This window comes from Phoca vitulina, unplaced genomic scaffold, assembly GCF_004348235.1.
Source record: "Phoca vitulina isolate PV1807 unplaced genomic scaffold, GSC_HSeal_1.0 scaffold35, whole genome shotgun sequence".
Lineage (NCBI taxonomy): Eukaryota > Metazoa > Chordata > Mammalia > Carnivora > Phocidae > Phoca > Phoca vitulina.
Genome location: NW_022589738.1, coordinates 3,862,837 through 3,881,947, shown reverse-complemented (window position 1 = coordinate 3,881,947; position 19,111 = coordinate 3,862,837). Strand labels below are relative to the sequence as shown.

General features: G+C 37.0%; 1 pseudogene; it reads left to right on the top strand.

The window, feature by feature from the left end:
* Positions 1-9,882: 9,882 nt before the first annotated feature.
* LOC116646178 lies at positions 9,883-10,225 on the top strand (annotated as a pseudogene).
* Positions 10,226-19,111: the final 8,886 nt, after the last annotated feature.

Sequence of the window (19,111 nt, the reverse complement as noted above, 5' to 3'; positions counted from 1 at the left end):
GTTGCCTTGCTGCTTTCTTTCTTTTCTTCCTTCCTTCCTCCCTCCCTCTTTCCCTCCTTCCCTCCCTCCTTCCCTCCCTTCTCCCTTCCTTCCCTCCCGCCTTTTCTTCCTTTTAACAACAAAGTGTTTAATATCTTCCTGTTTCTGAAGGGTGTAAAGCACAAAAGAATCTTAGTCATTGGGATTTTGCTCTCCCAACAGCCAGAAGTGAAAAGGTTAGCAAAATGAGAACTTAAAAAATTATTAATAGGTCTATTTTACCTTGAACCTGAACACATACTTATAATGTAAAACAAGACCATATCTAACATGAGATGTGACTCGTATAATATTCAAGCTAATGTTATTTACAGTAAACTTGCTTGTTTGAAATTCTATTTTTTCCCTGCCTTTCAGACATTTTGCAAAGATTCATTTGTACATTTCCTTTTCTAAATTTTGTAGCAAGATCATAAGAGCAGAATCCATTATTCAACGTTGATTTTATTTAGCAATGACTGGATCTGTGTTTGTTTCAAATGCTCACAATCACTGCTAACTGCATTCTGAGAGCCCTGGTGGGTCTGACTATTTAATCATCTTTACTTCTCAGGCGATCATCTTCTTAGCCTTTATTTGCCATAACTTCCTCAAGGTTTGCTTGAGTAGCACCAACTCTAGCAGCCTCTCAAGATGACTATGGGCTATTTAATTATGAATTGAAAAATTGAGCCTGTTAGCATGAAATAAAGAGCAACAATTCCCTCACTATACCTCCAAGGGACACACAAATCTTTAAATGTTGTGTGGGAGGCCTCCACATAAACACAATATATACTGTTTCAAAAATCATGGCGACCCCTAAAGACATTTAAATCAAACTGCACTAACATCTGGTTTACCATAAATCAAAATTTAGATGCTATGTTTAAAGGGTCATTTGCTGTTTAAAGGAAGAATTTTAACAAAGGAAATAGAGTAATTTAAAAAATTGTGGGTGTCAACTAGAAACACTCCCCTGATAACCTCACCATACATTTATTCTCATGACATATCTTTTCATCCCAGGAGATGCTAACCTATTTTGGATAACTTGTAAATCCCTTTCCTCTGGAGCACTGACAAGATGACTCTCTTGATATTTAGCAAAAAGCTATAGATCTTGGATTGAACTAAAGTAGACTTACTTTATCAGCAATGTGCAAACTTCCTATGTTGCGGAAATATCATTAGTGTCAACAGTAACAAGCTTCCCAGTATTCCAATGGGTCATTTCACAAAGTAAAATAAATTTGAAAAAGAAACAATGCAATTTTTACTCATGATAGACTCAGACTATGCAGTTTGATTGTTACTGAAATTTACTGCAACAGACTCAACTTTATTTTCTGCCTACTTTTTGAAAATGACGTATCTCTAAATGCCTATTCAAAAGTCATAAACTCAGTGCTTAAATATTTTTCTACATTTCACCTTCATCTGTAAGAAGCAACCAGGAGAATCTGTAGAACTAAAACTACCTTGGTTGTTAAGAAGCAGTAACTTGGACACTCTCCTTAGCACAGAGCATTTTAATAGTGCCTTTGGCAGTGGTGGCAAGTTAAAGAACAGATGGGCAGGGAGGACAAGAAGGGCCCCACTTTGATAGTGTTATTCCAGGCAGAGACATCTAATGAGTAACAAAAAGAAAGGCACAGGACAGCTCTGAAGCTAATTCTTGCCCTAGTGGAAAACCACTTCACAAACATATTTGAAGCTTCTTCAATTTGTCGCTCTTTTTTTCTCATCTTCGGTTCATTTCATTTTCATAGTAAAACAGAGTCGGGGAACTGAAGACGAAGATAATGAAGGGGAGGAAATCGCATCACAGGTTATAATATGTACACTGTGCTCTTTGAACCCACTTCTCACAACCAGATGGCTTGTTAAAGAGTGATTTCCAAAATTAATTGTGTACACATCATCTGGGGATCTTGTTAAAATGTATATTGTCATTATGTCTGGAGTGGGGCCTAAGATTCTGCATTCTTGATAAGCTCCCTAGTGCTGCTGCTGCTGCTGGCCTGGGGACCACCCCTCAAATAGCAAAGGTGTAAAAGACTTTAACCCATCAGACCCTAAATCCTGTCTAATGTCAAACCATCCAAGTAGAGTCGTCTCCCCCTACATTGAAAATAAATGAACAAAATCATAGGCCAAATAAACCTCACATCAAAGCACATTTAACAGGTCTGCTCTCTCATTTCATTCACAACTCATTTAATCTTAATAAAAATTTCCAGAACTAAGGAATATTACCCCCACTTCCTGGGTGAGGGGACTGAGGAATAAAAGTGTTAAGGAGCCTGTCAAAAGTCACATGCCTGGAAAGGGATGAAGCAACATTTTGCACTGAGGTTTCATTTCTTCTCATCTAGCTCCTGTGAATAGTATTTTATATGAATAAAAAGGCTTTCATACACATGAACACATTTGATCCTCATAATATATGCCTTGTGAGAGAAGTATGAAAGACCTTATTATGCTCATTTTGTAGATGGGGAAAGTAAGGCAGGAAAGATTAAAGAGGATGGCAATGTCCCAGAGCTAATTAGCAACAGAGCTAGAGCTGTCGCTGACTCCTTCTAATCCCCAGTCCTTGTCTCTTTTGTATCCTTATCATGCTACTCGACAGTAATCAATTTGTAAACTAGAATAAAACAACAACAACAACTGGGAATGTCCTTCAGAAATTTCCAACGGAATTAGCATTATTTATAAACTAAGCCTATTAAATTAACTTCGAAAAAGGAAATACTAGTATGTAGGTTTCATTTCATTTTCAAAGGTCTCAAAATGTAAATTCCCAATGATTGCTCAGTCTTACGTGACATCCCGGGTGAGAGGGTGGCAAGGGGGTACAGATCATACTCTGTTAGCCATAAGGGTCTTTGTAATTACCTGATTTCATTTTCATGCTTTATACTCAAATTTGAATTGCTTTTCTTGATTTTAAAGGTCTATCCTGGGTGGCCGGAAGTAAAACCCATTTCAAGGGAATCTCCTTCATTTTATTTAACAAAAATAGTATTCATTTTGTTCTACAGATATTTAAATTCTGTATCTTCACTCTTTCTCTCAGCTCGCTCTTTTCTATCAGTATTTAAATGTAAGCATCTTCCTCCCATAGTAAAATAAAAGACTCTCCTTTTAACCCATGTGCTGTTACATATACCACTCTATTTCCCTCCTTTTCTCCAAAGACAAATATGTTTTTTTTTAAGTATTTATTTATTTATTTGACAGAGAGAGACAGAGCGAGAGAGGGAACACAAGCAGGGGGAGTGGGAGAGGGAGAAGCAGGCCTCCCGCCGAGCAAGAAGCCCGATGCGGGGCTTGATCCCAGGACCCTGGGATCATGACCTGAGCCGAAGGCAGATGCTTAATGACTGAGCCACCCAGGCGCCCCGACAAATATGTTTAAAGATCTGTTTATATACATTATCTCCCCTTCTCTATGTTATTCCTTAACCTGCTATAGTTCAGATTCTGCCCTCATCACTCCACTGAAACCACTATCCCTAAAGTCATCAATTTACCCACATATTGGTTAAGTCCATGGGATCAACTGACTTTCCAGCAGCATTTGATGGGTTTACTGCTCCTTTCCTTTGTGAAATTCACCCCTCCACCCCCAACTTCTGAAGCTGAAGTCGCTACTGAGTTTCTTCTAACTTCCATGTTTGTTTTTTCTCAGCTACCACTACATACAAATTTCTTTTCCAGTGTTCAGTCCTCATTAATTTATTCAGTCCTCAAATATTTATTGAGGCATACTCTGTTGAGTTATGCTAGGTGCTGGGAATAAAACTGATTAAAAAGCAACTGACATTGGGAATTCCAGTTCAAGATGGCAACATAGAAAGACTCTGAACTCACCTCCTCCGTGGAACATATCAAATTACACCTATTAATGGAACAATCGCTCCTGAAGAAGAACTGAGGGCTGAGTGAACAACTACTAAACAACCAAAGATAGAGAGAAGAGCTAGAGAAATGGAGATACAATAACAAAGGGAACCCCCACCCTCTATGCTGCAAAAAGCAAAGAGGAGGGATAATGCTGAGGGTCCAGGAACAGATTCCTTTGACCATGGGCACAGAAAAAAATGATGTGGTTTAAAAGAGCAACTAGCATATAAAAGAGAAAACACTAGAACTCTGCCAAGCAGCAGAGGAGCTGTGGGAATGCTCTCCAGGTCAGAGGGGCTGGAGAATGACATGGTTTACATATCCACCCCACCTTAAAAGCTTAGACTGGAGCATGGTCTGGACACCATAATGGGTGAGTCTGGTGATCTCAGTGAGCCTGCAACCTCAGCAGGCACAGAAGCCATTGGGACACAGAGAAAAAGCCACAGTTTAAAAAGGCCAAGGGGCTGCAGGAACTTCTCTCCGCCTTAAAAGAGTAACTAGCATATATAGCCACAGCTCTAGTCAGCCAGCCAAAGTCAGCAATCACACACAGTGTACATGGGGAACACCACACACAAGACCATTCCTTCAAGTTTAGGAGAAGTGGCCATTTCACCTAATCCACAGAAACAAACAGAGAGACAAGCAAAATGGGGAGATAGAGAAATATGCTGCAAAAGAAAGAACAAGAAAAAAACTCAGAAAAAAAAAAGAATTAAATGAAACAAAAATAACCAATATGCATGATATAGAATTTAAAGTAATGATCATTAAGATACTCACTGGGCTGGGGGCGCCTGGGTGGCTCAGTTGTTAGGTGTCTGCCTTCGGCTCAGGTCATGATCTCAGGGTCCTGGGATCGAGCCCTGCATCGGGCTCCCTGCTCCGCGGGAAGCCTGCTTCTCCCTCTCCCACTCCCCTTGCTTGTGTTCCCTCTCTCGCTGTGTCTCTCTCTGTCAAATAAATTTTAAAAATCTACTAAAAAAAAAAAAAAAGATACTCACTGGGCTGGAGAAAAGAGTGGAAGAACTCAGTGAGACCTTCAATAAAGAGACAGAAAAATATTCAAAGCACCAGAGTTCAAGAATACAAAAACTGAAATAAAAAATTCACCAGAGGTAACCAACAGTAGATTAGAGGATGCAGAAGAATGTATCAGCGATCTGGAAGACAAGCTGAACAGCAAAAAGACAAAAAAAAATGTGAAAAAAGAGAGGATAGATTAAGAGATCTCCTGGACAACATCAAGCAAATATTTGCATTAAAGGGTCTCAGAAGAGAGAGAAAGGTGTAGAAAATTTATCTGAAGAAATAATAACTGAAAACTTCCCTAACAAAGGGAAGGAAACAGACATCCAAGCCCAAGAAGTACAGACAATTCCAAACAAGATGAACCCAAGGAGGTTCACACCATGGCATATAATAATTAAAATGTCAGAGGTTAAAGATGAAGAGAGAATCTTAAAAACAGCTAGAGAGAAACAAAAAGTTACCTATAATGGAAACCTACTAGGCCATTAGCTGATTTTTCAGCAGGAATTTTGCAGGCCAGAAGAGAGTGGAATGATATATTCAAAGTGCTGAAAGGAAAAAAAACCTACAAGCAAGAATACTCTACTGGCAAGGTTATCCTTCAAATTTGAAAAAGAGATAAAGAGATTCCCAGACAAACAGAAGATAAAGGAGTACATCACCACTAAACCAGTCTTACAAGAAATGTCAAGGGGATTTCTTTAAGTGGAAAAGAATGGCCATAATCAGACGTAAGAAAATTATGAATAAAAAGATGTAAAATATGACAACATATACATAAAATGTGGAGAAGGGAGTAAAAACAGAAGAGAAGGAGAAAAACAAAGATTTCTTTTTTAGAATGTGTTTGAACTGAAATGACCATCAAATTAATATAGATTGCTATTTACTTAGGATGTTATATATAAACCTCATGGTAATCACAAACACAAAACCTATGACAAATACACAATAAATAAAGTGAAAGAAAGCCAAACATAATGCTGTAGATACTCATCTATCACAAAGAATGAGATGAAGAGAACAGAACAAAGAAGAACTACAAAAACAACTAGAAAACAAATTTTTTAAATGGAAATAAGTACATAGCTATCAATAATTACTTTAAATGTAAATGGCCTAAATGATCCAATCAAAATACACAGTGTGGTGGAATGGATAAAAAAACAAAACCCATCTACATGCTGCTTACAGAAGACTCACCTAAAACCTAAAGACACGTACAGACTGAAAGTGAAGGGATGGAAAAACATTCACTGTGCTTCCATGAAGCAAAAAAACCAGCCAGGGTAGCAATACTCATAGCAGACAAAAAAAAAAAAAACAAAAAACACACACACACACACAAAACACTTTAAAACAAAGACTGACAAGAGACAAAGAAGGGCACTGCATAATGATAAAGGAATCAATTCAACAAGAAGATACAACAATTGTAAATATCTATGCAACCAACACTAGAGCACCTAAATACTAGGTGCAAATATTAATGGACAGAAAGAGGCATTGATAATAATATATAAATAGTAAGGAACTTTAACACTCAACTTACATCAGTGGATAGATCATCTGGACAGAAAATCAACAAAGACACAATGTCTTTGAATGACACACTGGACCAGATGGACATAACAAATATATACAGAACATTCCATCAAAACCCAACAGAATACATATTTTCAAGTGCTCATGGAACATTCCCCAGAAGAGATCACATATTACACCATAAAACAAGTGTCAATAAATTTAAGATGACTGAAATAATGCCATGCATCATTTCTGATCACAATGGTATAAAACTAGAAATAAGTCACAAGAAGAACACTGGAAAAACACAAAAACGTGGGGACTAAACAACATGACATTAAACAACCAATGGGTCAAGGAAACAATCAAAGAAGAAATTAGTGGCACCTGGGTGGCTCAGTCGGTTAAGCATCCAACTCTTGATTTCAGCTTGGGTCATGATCTCAAGGTCATGAGATTGAGCCCTGTATCAGGTTCTGCACTCAATGGGGAGTCTGCCTGAGATTCTCTCTCTTCCTCCCCCTCTACACAATCCCCCCAGCTCGTGCATGAGCTTGCTCTCAAATAAATAAAACTTTAAAAACAGAAGAAATTTAAAAATACATCGAGAAAAATGAAAATGAAAAGACAATGGTTCAGTCTTTGGAACAGAGTGAAAGCAGTTCTAAGAGTGAAGTATATAATTATACAGGCTTACCTCAAGAAACAAGAAAAAAGTTCAAATAAACAATCTAACCTTACATCTAAAGGAACTATAAAAAGAAGAATGAAGACCAAGGGGAGGAGGACAAAGGAAATAATAAAGATCAGAGCAGAAAAAAATGCCATAGAGACTTAAAAAAAAACAAGAGAAAAAAACCAATGAACTCAAGAGCTGGTTCTTTGAAAAGATAAACAAAATTGACAAAACTTTAGTTGGACACACAAGGGAAAAAAAAAAAGAGAGAGAAAGGACCCAAACAAATAAAAACAAAAATGAGAGAGGAGAAGTAACAACTGACATCACAGAAATACAAAGGATTGTAAGAGAATACTATGAAAAATGACACACCAACCAACTGGATAACCTAGAAAAGATGGTTAAACTCCTAGAAACATAGAACATCCCAAGACTGAATCAGGAAGAAAGAAAAAATTTGAACAGACTTATTACTAGTATAAAATTGAATCAGTAATAAAAAAAGTACCAAAAAATAAAAGTCCAAGACCACATTGATTCACAGGTGAATTCTACCAAACATCCTCAAAATATTCCGAAAAACAGAAGAGGAAGGAACGCTTCTGAATACATTCTATGAGGCTAGCATTACCCTAATACTAAAAGTAGACAAAGACACCACAAATAAAGAAAACTACAGGCCAATATCTCTGATGAACAGAGATGCAAAAATCCTCAGCAAAATATTAATAAAACAAATCCAACAATACATTAAAAAGATCATTCACCACAATCAGGTGGGATTTATTCCTGGGATACAAAGATAATACAATATTTGCAAATCAATCATCATCATATACCGTATCAACAAAACAAAGGGTAAAAATCATAATCATCTCAATAGATGCAGAAAAAGCATCTAGCAAAATTCAACATGCATTCATGATAAAAACTCTCAATAGAGTAGGTTTAGAGGGAACATACCTCAACATAGTAAAGGACACATGAGAAAAACCCACAGCTAACATCATATTCAATGGTGACAAACTGAGAGCTTTTCTTCTAATATCAGGAAAAAGACAAGGATGTCCACTCTCACCACTTTTACTCAACATAGTACTGGAAGTCTTGGCAAGAGCAATCACACAAGACAAAGAAATTATAGAGGTATCCATATTGATAAAGAAGAAAGTTACTGGCACTATTTGCAGATGACATAATACTATATATAGAAAATCCCAAAGATTCCAACAAAAAAACTACTAGCAGTAATAAATGAATTCAGTAAAGTGCCAGGATACAAAATTAATACCCAGAAATTGGTAGCATTTCTATACTCTCACAGTGAAGTCACAGAAATAAAAAATTTAAAAAACAACACCATTATAACTGCACCAAAAAGAATAAAATAACTAGGAATAAAATTAACCAAAGAGGTAAAAGACCTGTCCTCCAAAAACTATAAAACACTAATGAAAGAAATTGAAGATGACACAAATGGAAAGATATTCCATGCTCATGAATTGGAAGAACCAATATTGTTTAAATGTCCATATTACCCAAAGCAATACAGAGATTTAATGCAATCCCTATTAAAATATCAATAGCATTTTTCACAAAACTAGAACAAATAATATTAAAATTTGTATGGAACCACAAAAGACCCCAAATAGCCAAAGCATTCCTGAGAAAGGACCCAGCTCGAAGTATCACAAGTATCACAGTCTCCGATTTCAAGATATAATACAAAGCTGTAGCAATCAAAACAGTATGGTACTGGCACAAAAATCAGACATATAGATGAATGGAACAGAATAGAGACACCAGAGATAAACCCACACTTTTAGGTCTAATTAACCTATGAGAAAAGAGGCAAGAATATACAAAGGGGAACAGACAGTCTTTTCAATAAATGATGGTGGGAAACCTGGACAGCTACATGTAAAAGAATAAAACCAGACTATTTCCTAATACCATACACAAAAATAAACTCAAGTTGTATTAAAGTCCTAAATGTGAGACCTGAAACCATAAAAACCCTAGGAGAGAACACAAGCAATAATATCTCTGACATCAGCCACAGAAACATTTTTCCAGATATGTCTCTTACAGCAAGGGGAATATAAGCAAAAATCAACTATCAGGACTATACCAAAATAAAAAAAATTTTGCAGAGCAAAAGAAACCATCAACAAAACAACCTACTGAAAGGGAGAAGATATTTTCAAATGATACATTCAATAAGGGGTTAATATCCAAAACATATAAAGAACTTATATAACTCAACACCAAAAAACAAATCCCATTAAAAAATGGGCAGAGGACCTGAATAGACATTTGTCCAAAGACATACAGATGGCTAACAGACAAATGAAAAGTTGCTTAACATCACTAATCAGGGAAATGCAAATCAAAACCACAATGAGATATTACCTCACACCTGTTAGAATGGCTAAAATAAAAAACACAGGAAATAAAAAGTGTTGATGAAGATGTGGGGAAAAAAGGGAACTTCTGTGCATTGTTGGTGGGAATGTAAATTGGTACAGCCACTATGGAAAATAGTATGGAGGTTCCTTACAAAACTCAAATTAGAGGCCGAGTCACTGAGCCACTGCCTCCCCCTTGAGCCCCCTTGCATCTGGACGCTCCGTCCCCCAACCCCCCACCTCGCCTTCTCCCATCACTGCCTTCCTCAGGCTGTTTCCACCAAGGAAAAGGAATCGTACTGTATGTCCAATATCCAGAACCTCCATTCTTTCGGCCCCTTTGCTGATGCAAGTAAGGGTGATGAGCTGTTTCTTGCTGGCACTGAGGATTATATCCATATAAGAATTCAACAGAGGAATGGCAGGAAGACCCTTACTACTGTCCAAGGGATCACTGATAATTATGATAAAAAGAAACCAGTGAAGGCGTTTAAGAAGAAATTTGCCTGCAATGGTACTGTAATTGAGCATCCAGAATATGGAGAAGTAATTCAGCTACAGGGTGACTAACGCCAAGAACATATCCCAGTTCTTGGTATACACTGGACTGGCTAAGGATGACCAGCTGAAGGTTCATGGGTTTTAAGTACTTTTGGCTCACTGAAGCTTAAGTGAGGATTTCCCTGCAATGAGTAGAATTTCCCTTCTGTCCCTTGTCACAAGTTTAAAAACTTCACAGCTTGTATAATGTAACCATTTGGGGTCTGCTTTTAACTTGGACTAGTGTAACTCCTTCATGCAATAAACTAAAAAGAGCCAAAAAAAAAATTCAAAATAGAAATACCATATGATCCAATAATTCCACTATTGGCTATTTACACAAAGAAAATTGAAAACACTAACTGAAAAAGATATATGCACCCCTATGCATATTTCAGCATTATTTACAATAGCCAAGATATGAAAACAGCCTACGTGTCCATGAAGAAATGAAAAGATAAGGAAAATATGATATACATACCTACAACAGAATATTATACAATCATAAAAAGGATGGCTTCATGCCAGTTGCAACATTAATGGACCTAGAGGGTATTATGCTAAGTGAAATAAGTAAGGCTGAGAAAGACAAATACCATATGATTCAATTTATGAAGAATAAACAAAACAAAAAGCAGAATCAGACCTATAAATGCAGAGAACAAGCTGATGGTTGCCAGAGGACAAGAGGGTAGATGGTTGGACAAAATGGACACAGGGAGAAGGTAATACATGTCTGCAGTTATAGAATGAGTAAGTCATGGGAATAAAAGGCAGGGACAGTCAATGATATTGTAATAGTGATGCAATAGAACAGACGGTAACTACATACGTGGTGAACATAGCATAAGGAATAAACTTGTAAAATCACTAAGTTGCAAACCTGAAACTAATGTGACATTGTATGTCAACTCTATTCATATTCAAAATAAAAATTTTAAGTGTAAAAAAAACAACTGACGTCACAGAAATACAAAGGATCACAAGAGAATACTACAAAAAAATTACATACCAACAAACTGGACAACCTAAAAGAAATGAATAAATTCCTAGTAGCATACAGCCTTCCAAAACAGAATCAGGAGGAAATAGAAAATGTGAACAGACCAATTACTAATACAAAATTGAATTGGTAATTTACAAACTACCAAAAAATAAGTTTATGACCATATTGATTCACATGTGAATTGTATCAAACATTTATTTATTTTTAAAGATTTTATTTATTTATTTGACAGAGAGAGAGAACAAACAAACAGGGGAAACAGCAGGCAGAGGGAAAGGAAGAAACAAGCTCCCTGCTGAGCAGAGAGCCCAACGTGGGGCTTGATTCCAGGACCCTGGGATCATGACCTGAGCCAAAGGCAGACGCTTAACTGACTGAGTCACCCAGGTGCCCCATTCTATCAAACATTTAAAGAAGACTTAATACACCTATTCTCCTCAAACTACTTCAAAAGCCAGAAGAGGAAGGAAAACTTAGAAATACATTCTATGAGGCTAGCATTACCCTGATACTAAAAGTAGACGGACACCACAAACACATAAAAACTACAAGCCAATATCCCTGATGAACATATATGCAAAAATCCTCAACAAAATATTAGCAAACCAAATTCAACAATACATTAAAAGGATCATCTACCACAATCAAGTGGGATTTATTCTGGGGATGCAAGCATGGTTCAACATTTGCAAATCAATCAATATCATATACACATCAACAAAATCAAGGATAAAAATCATACAACCATCTCAATAGATGTAGAAAAAGAATCTGATAAAATTCAACAACCATTCATGATAAAAACTCAACAAAGTGGATTTAGAGGGAACATATCTCAACATAGTAAAGGCCATATAAAAAAACCCACAGCTAACATCATACTCAATTTCTTCTAAGATCAGGAACAGACAAGAACGTTCACCCTTACCACTTTAATTTAACATAGTATTGGAAGTGCTAGTCACAGCAATCAGACAAGACAAATAAATAAGAGGCATCTGTATTGGTAAAGAGGAAGTTAACTATCACAATTTGCAGATGACATGATAGTATACATAGAAATCCTTAAAAACCCCATGAAAAAGCTTCTAGAAGAAATTACTGAGTTCAGTAATTGCAAAATACAAAATTAATACCCAGAAATCGATAGCATTTCTATACACTGGCAATGAAATAGCAGAAAGAGAAATTAAGAAAACAATTCCATTTATAATTGCACCAAAAAGAATAAACTTAACCAAAAAATTGAAAGACCTGTCCTCTAAAAACTATAAAACACTGATAAAAGGAATTAAAGATGAAACAAAGAAATGGAAAGATAGTCCATGCTCATGGATTCCAAGAAACAATATTGTTTAAATGTCCATAATACCAAAAGCAATACAGATATTTAATACATTCCCTATCAAAACACCATTAGTATTTTTCACGAAACTAAAACAAATAATGCTAAAAGTTGTATGGAAGCACAAAGGACCCCAAATAGCCAAAGCAATTTTGAGAAAGCAAAACGATGCTAGAAGTATCACAATCCCAGATTTCATGATATATTACAAAGCTATAGTAATCAAAACACTACGGTACTGGCAGAAAAATGGACACACAGATCAAGAGAACAGAATAAAGAACCCAGAAATAAACCCATATGTTTATGGTCAAGTAATCTACAACAAAGCAGGGAAGAATATAAAATGGGGAAAAGTCAATCTCTTCAACTAATGGTGTTGGGAAAACTGGACAAAAACTGCAAAAAACCCAAAACTGGTCCACTTTCTTACACCATACACAAAAATAAATCAAAATGGATTAAAGACCTAAATGTGAGATCTGAAACCATAGAATTCTTATAAGAAAGCAAGAATTTTTTTGACATCAGCTGTAGAAACATTTTTCTAGATGTGTCTCCTCCGGCAAGAGAAACAAAATGAAAAATTACTGGGACTGCACCAAGGTAAAAAGCTTTTGCAGTGTGAAGGAAACTATCAACAACAAAAAAAAGGCAACCTATTGAAGAGGAGAAGATAATTGCAAACAATATATCTGATAAGGGGTTAATATCCAAAGTGTATAAAGAATGTATACAACATCAACACCAAAAAACTCCCATAGAATCTGATTAAAAAATGGATAGAAGACCTGAATAGACATTTTTCCAAAGACAACATGGACACATGAAAAGATGCTCAACATCACTAAACATCAGAGAAATGCAAATCCAAACCACAATGAGGTATCGGTCAGAATAGCTAAATTCAAAAAGACGAGAAATAACAAGTGTTCATGAGAATGTGGAGAAAAAAACCCCTTGTGTTCGGGTGGTGGGAATGTAAATTGGTATAGCCACTGTAGAAAACAGTATGGAGGTTCCTCAAAAAATTAAAAATACCAATACCATGTAATCCAATAATTTCATTACTGGGTATTACCCAGTGAAAATAAAAACACTAATTTGAAAAGATATAGGCACCCCATGTTTACTGCAGTATTATTTACAATAGCCAAGATATGGGAGCAACTTAAGTGTCCACAGATACACAAATAGATAAGGAAAATGCAGAATATATACAATCAAGGATTACACAGCCATAAAAAAGGATGAGATCATACCAGTTGTGATGACATGAATGGACCTATAAGGTATTATGATACGTGAAATAAGTCCAACTGAGAAAGACAAATACCATATGATTTCATTCATATGTGAAATCTAAAGAAAAACGAATAAACAAATAAACAAAAAGAATCAGACCTATAAATATAGAGAACAAACTGGTGGCTGCCAGAAAGGAAGGGGGGTAGGCAAAATGGGTGAACGTGAGTGGGAGATGTGGGCTTCCAGCTATGGAATGAGTAAGTCCCAGGAATAAAAGGACAGCACAAGGAATATAGTAAATGATATTATAATAGCTTTGTAGGGTGACAGATGGTAGCTACACTTGTGGTGAGCATAGCATAAGGCAGAAATTTATCAAATCACTATGCTGTACACCTGAATCTAATGTAATATTGTGTGTCAACTACATTCAAATAAATTTTTTTTAATTGTGATTAAAAAATACATTGTCTCTACTCTCCTAGAGCTTACATTCTAACAGGAAATAGTCTCCATGAGTCAGGAAGTCAGGAAAAGCTTCTCCAATGGGATGATGGCTTGACTAAAATCTTTAGTGAGTAGGTATTGATGAGGTGACAAGAGAAGGCAAGAATATTCTATGCATAGGGAATGCAAGCAAAATGGCCTTGGGTGAGCAAGGGTCATAGGATTAGGCTTGAGAGGTTGATAGAGACATGTTAAGGACTCTGCTTTCTCTATAGGAAGCAATGAAATGTTTTATGTGATAGAGGGACATGATCAGATCTGCATTTCTGGAAGATCTGAAAGATCACTTTAGCTATAATATAATGAAAAGCTAGAGGATACATTAAAAGATCAGAGTGGATCATTAAGAGGCAACTGCAGTGGTGCAGGCTGTAGATGATGGTTGTTTCATACAGACTGATAGCAGTAGACTGAGAAAACAAAATATTGGATTCAGTATAAGGAAGGAGGAAGAGAAATATTCAAAGATGGCTTGTGGGATAAATTATTGTTGAATTATTTGTGTGGCAATGGGTTTGGGGGTTCCATACAGCTTAGGAGACAGATCTTAGTGCTGAAAAATGGAGACTATTTCCATTATCATTGGAAAGGAAAAAGAACAGGTAAAAGAACAGGTAAATGTGTAATTGTGGAGGCAGGAAGGTGGATGGATTTCCATCCAATTAATTTTGTTCACCATGAAGAGAGACGTAAATTTAACTCCTGAGAACGAAGATGATCGTGGTGAGGTGGTTAGTTTAGCAAAGTGAGAAAAGTTTGAAATGACAGCTGAATATAAGATTAGACAAAGAGAAAAATTCCTGGCCAATGGGCTTCTGATTCCGAGGGTGAACGTAAATTCTCCATCAATGAACAGCCTTCTTGCACCATGTGGAAAACCATCTCTCTCTCCATTCTTTTGAAAATTTCAGCTAGATTTTAGGAGAAACACTGGGGTAAATGGAAATAGGATAACATTTCTCTTTCTCTGCTATACTGAGTCTGGCACCTAGGGAAGAATGGCATACACATGCCAAACATTCAAATATTTATGCTGATTCAGTGCCATGGGGCCACATAAAAGGAAGTTACAAAATGTTTGCTTAAAATGAATTTTCCTAGGAGGGCAGTTGGGCACTGACAGAAGTAAGTAGATGAGATCTGGCAGAAACTCACAAATACCTCCTGAATAATGCAGGATAGGTTTGGAGGTGAGGGTGAGCTATGGAAATGATTATTGTTACTGAATTCAAGAGCAATAAAAAACATTCATGGTCAAATCCTGGAAGCCACCCAGTGAAAGCATCGAGGAGGGGACTAGAGGTGACCACATCAGTTATTTGGTTACAAGGGCAGGGTATTTGCTATAGAAAGCTTGGGGATCTCAGAAATCATCACATACAGAGAAGAAGAATCTCAACAGGGACAACATTCCTTACAACTCTCAATTTCTCCATCTCTCTGGCTGCCAAAGCTTTGAAATGTCTATCATCTCATCTTCTAATGTGCTACCTGGGTTCCAACTGCATCTAAGGCAATGTACTGTCCTCTGGGGGTCAAAGAGGTGATGCAGGAGGAATCCTCCTACCAGGCCAGGGAAAGCCACCTGGAAACGCACAGAGTGATCAGTAAAAGTCCAAAACTGAGTTAATGGAGAGAACACATTAAAAGATGCAACGGAACAACACAATTTATAAAGTATTAGTTACAAACAACATAAGTAAAAATTAGAACGCATATGATATTTGGTCACAGTACTGTTTAAGGAAATATGATTATAAGAAATAAGAGATAGGGGGACACCTGGGTGGCTCAGTCAGGTGAGCATCCAAGTCTTGGTTTTGGCTCAGGTCATGATCTCAGGGTCCTGGGACTGAGCCCCACATGGGCTTCCATGCTCAACCGGGAGTCTGCCTGAGGATTCTCTCGCCCTCTCCCTATGCCCCTCCCCCACCTCACATGCACGTATGCTCTCTCTCTCAAATAAATAAATACTAAAAAAAAGAAATGTGAGATAGGATATAAGAGAGGGTAAGAAAGAAGGAAGTAGAAATTAAAATAATGTTAAATATAAAGCTTAAAAAAGAAATGAAAATTATTTAGCATGTTAAATGCCTTTATTGGAAACAATAATGAGGAAACTTGACACTGCAAAATTATTAAAATGGGGGAAAACTTAAGGAGTACTCTCTATTAGGTAGAAAGGAAATATAAAGAGTAAAAATTAGGAGAAATCATTAATGTGAAGGGCAGAGAGCAGAGATCCAGCAGTGAAGATAATCATACATCTGAAGATCAATCAAAAGAAATGAAACAGAAACAGTAACAAAAGATGTAATAAAACTTTTCCTATGAAAACAAAGACTTGGATTTTTAGATAAAAATGAGAATAAATTGTTTGGAAATTTTCCTAAAACGTATGTTTCACACCTTGGAAAAAAGATTCAAAATAATATTGACTGCATTTCATTTTAGGTATTACATTTGATCTAGAATGCATTGTTATGTATGAACTGGAATCAAGGCAAACTTTTATTGGTTGGTGATACCTGATGATAAAAATGCTTTCATCTCTATGTATAAACTTTGATTCACTATGTAAAAAAAACAATCAAACAAACAATGGGGGCAATAACAATTAGGATCCTGCTTATCTCCGCAGGATTTATGAATAAATAAGGTAATAAGAAAAAACCCTCCTTTGTAAAATTCTTTATACTGCTATAGTTCAGTTCATATATTTTTGGCAGATGCTTTAATTCAGAACTTGACGTCTATCTCACTCTTGTTATTTAACAAGCAACTGAGAAACAGGAAGCAGCAAATAAATCATGGTGTGAGATACAAAACTATCCTAATACACATCCCTTGTATACTATATGTATCTAGAGAGGAACATCCAGATATTAAAAATATTCTGCTCAGCAACAAGGTTAGGGGAAATTCGCCATTTGGGTCACTTTCTTCCTTGCCTCTACCCCTAACAAAGAGGCCTTGGGATCATTGTTTAAGTGCCTCTGGTCAATAAGGCTAGTCTGTGAATGGGTCAGAAAATAATACAATAAATACTAGTTTAATTTGTCTGGTTAAATTAGGAGCTGTCTGGATAAACTACTTAACCATACAGATTTTTTTTTTTTTTAGAGAGGGAGGGAGGGGCAGAGGGAGAGAGAGAATTTTAAGCAGGCTCCATGCCCGGTGTGGAGCCTGATCTGGGGCTCCATCTCATGATCCTGAGATCATGACCTGAGGCGAAACCAAGATTTGGACGCTTAACCGACTGAGCCACCCAAGCGCCCCCAGAATTTTTTTTAAAAAGACAGGTTCTTGGGGCGCTGGGTGACTCAGTCAGTTAAGCCTCTGCCTTCGGCTCAAGTCATCATCTCAGGGTCCTGGGATCGAGCCCCACATTGGGCTTCCTGCTCCGCGGGAAGCCTGCTTCTCCCTCTGCCTCTGCCCCTCCCCCTGCTCATGCTCTGTCTTGCTCTAGCTCTCCATCTCTCTAATAAATAAATAAAATATTTTTAAAAAATAAAAAAGATATAAAGACAGGTTCTTGGTGTTTTCAGCTTTCATTAGATTATGCTGTGGTAAAAATCAACCCCTAATTCTTACTTCTTACTGTCTTATAACAACAAATGTTTACTCTTCATTGATGCAACATTTTTTATTTTTTTAAGTTTTTATTTAAATACAAGTTAGTTAACATACAGTGTAATATCAGTTTCAGGTGTACAATATAGTGATTCAACACTTCCATACATCATCCGGTGCTCAACACAACAAGTGCACGCCTTAATTCCCATCACCTAGTTCATCCACCCACCCCCCGACCTCTCCTCTGGTAACCATTAGTGTGTCCTCTAGAGTTAAGCATCTGTTTGTTGGTTTTCCTCTCTTTTTTCCCCCTATGTTTGTCTGTTTTGTTTCTTAAATTCCACATGAGTGAGATCATATATGTCTTTTCCTGACTGACTTATTTCACTTGGCGTAATACTCTCTAGCTCCATCCATGTTGTTGAAAACGCCAAGATTTCATTCTTTTTTATGGCTGAGTAATATTCCATTGTGTGTGTGTGTGTGTGTGTGTGTGTGTGTGTGTGTATACAATGGACACTTGGGCTCATTCCATAATTTGGCTATTGTTGATAATGCTGCTATAAACATTGGGGTGCATGTACCTCTTTGAATTATTATTTTTGTATCCTTTGGGTAAATACCTGGTAATGCAATTGCTGAATAATAGGATAGTTTGGGCTGTGGTGGCTCAGGCTGTGCTCCATGTGTCTTCTTCATTCCAGGATCCCTTCTGAAGGATCAATCCCTATATAGAACATGTATTTCTCGGGGCGCCTGGGTGGCTCAGTCAGTTAAGCATCTGCCTTTGGCTCAGGTTTTGATCCCAGTATTCTGAGATCGAGCCCTGTGTCAGGCTCCCTGCTCGTCGGGGAGCCTGCTTCTCCCTCTCCCTCTGCCTGCCTCTCCCCCTGCTTGTACTCTCTGTCATATAAATAAATAAAATCTTTTTTAAAAAGAACAAGTATTTCTCATTTCACAGGGAAAACACAAGAATGAAACACACAAAGGCTCCCTTTCTGCTTCTGCCCAGTTGTACTGTATAACTAGCCCACTGGCATTATACTGGCCAAACCAAGACATGTGTCCATACCTTCCATCAATGGGGAAGGGACATAGACTGTTCCTATGGTGCATTTCTGAAAATCTCAAGACAATGGGCAGGGATGTATAATTCTCTTATAAAAGGGGATAAATGTGAAATCTACCACACATGGCAAAATTAAATGCAAGAAAGCTTGAAAATCATAATGTATGAAACAAGAAGAGAAAGATCAAACTCTCCTGAAAAATAATACACTGGATAAAAAAATACAACTATGCATTTTCTA